We start from the raw sequence: 2,421 nt of genomic DNA, 5'->3' as shown, positions 1-2,421 counted from the left end.
CATGCATATATGTATGCTTGCATACATTACATGTATGGGTGTGTTGTATATAAAATTATTACAAAAATATTTACATATATATATATATATATATATATATATATATATATATGTGTGTGTGTGTGTATATATTCATTATATATAATGTGGTGTGTATGTATATATATATATATATATATATATATATATATACGTATTATATATTTATATATATGTGTGTGTACGTATATATATATATATATATATTATACACACACACACACTTATATATATATATATATATAAATTTATGGGTGTGTCGTATACAAATGTATTAGAAAAATATATACCTATATATATATATATATATATATATATATATACACACACACACACACACACAAATATATACATACATATATATATATACATACTTCGCATATACTTTCTATTTACTATGTGTATGTATTATACATATGCATACATTTATATATATGCATGTATATATATATATATATATATATATATATGTACACGCACAGACATGCATATACATATATCAACTTCAAGATAATAGTATTTTTGTTAAGATAATAAATATATCACATCAGTGCACAACAAAAATTTTACCACAATCAATAGTAGAGTGTATTCAAATGCACGGAATAAATATCCCTCAGTGTGTGTGTGTGTGATAAAGTGTCCTCTTAGAAGCAGACACATTTAATATCCTCCTGTACTGCACTTTATCAAACAAAGAACAAACTCTTAGCATAAATTCTAATTAACGATATATATGCACTTACAATGTTGTTAGACCAAACCGTATAGGATTTCAATCGAAGAATAAACAAAAATCACAACCACTACCATCACCACCGCCACCTTCGCGACTACTACTACTACTACTACTACTACTACTACTACTACTACTACTGCTACTACTACTAACGCCCTAACTCAAATATAATTGACAGCATACTTGAAGTTTAGTTCAAAATCCAAGTTAAGGCCTTGTATTTAAACCTGATAAAAGAATCTTGAGAAAAATAGAAACCAACGAGAACGTTCCAGATAATGATAGAAGCCTTAGTGGCGTTCAAGATCGAGCTAGTATTAGGCTCCAAGCTTACTATTGAGGCTAAAGTAGCGAAGGACTGCAATGGACCGCGAGGAAATGTGAGGGAATGCGAGGGAACGCGTGGGAACGCGAGGGATCGCGAGGGAAGGTGAAGGAACGTGAAGAAATGTGAAGGACCACGAGAGACCGTGATGGAATGTGAAGAAGCACGGAGTAACGTGAAGGAACGCGAAGAAACGTGAAGGAACGCGAAGAAACGTGAGGGAACGCGAGGGAACGCGAGGGAACGCGTGGGAACGCGAGGGAACGCGAGGGAAGGTGAAAGAACGTGAAGAAATGCGAAGGACCACGAGAGACCGTGAGTGACCGTGAGGGAATGTGAAGAAGCACGGAGTAACGTGAAGGAACGCGAAGAAACGTGAGAGAACGCAAGGGAACGCGAAGGAACGCTGGAGACCGCGAGAGACTGGAAGAGAACTTAGTGGTTAAGGTGTCAGCATTATGATCGTGAGATTGTGATTTCGATTCCTGGACCGGGCGACACGTTGTGCTCTTGAGCAAAACACTTCATTTCACGTTGCTCCAGTCCACTCAGCTGGAGTAACACTGCGATGGACTGACGTCCCATCCAGTTGGAGAGCACATAAGCCATTGAAACCGGGAAACCGGGCCCATGAGCCTGGCTAGGCCTTAAAAGGGCGCATTTATTATTATATAGTAAGTAACAACAAAACGAAAAATGAACACAGAAGAACAACAAATCTAAGATTCAATTGCGAAATATATTAGGACAGGCAAAAAAATATATATGGGGATACATACATATATATATATGTTCACTGTTCACTGAGAAAGTTCCGTGCTGCATCACGGAATTTTGTCAGTGAACGAGTCGCAGTTTGAAAGCTACGAAAATATTTTGACAAATTAAATTTAAATGTTGAAGTGAATCTAACGGTTTCTAACGGAATCTAACCTTCCACGCTGCGCAATTCTTTATATCCATATGTATATATATATATATATATATATATATATATATAAATCTACAGTAGGGTTTGGTTGTCCAAGGCCGGATATGCTAGTCATATAAGATCTCATGACGGCATGTAGTGATTGAAGAGATACACTTCCGTAAAGAGGTGGAAATCATTGTCGTGTGTGTGTGTGTGTATATATATATGTATGTATATATATATATATATTATTATTATTATTATTATTATATGTATTTATTTTCTCCTAGTAATAAATATATATATGTATATGTATATGCATATATATGTATATATATATGCATATAGATATAAATATATAAACATATATGTACATATGTATGTATGTGTATATATGTCTATACA

This window comes from Octopus bimaculoides, chromosome 23 (assembly GCF_046866305.1).
Source record: "Octopus bimaculoides isolate indiv1 chromosome 23, ASM4686630v1, whole genome shotgun sequence".
Lineage (NCBI taxonomy): Eukaryota > Metazoa > Mollusca > Cephalopoda > Octopoda > Octopodidae > Octopus > Octopus bimaculoides.
This window is presented reverse-complemented; position numbering follows the sequence as displayed.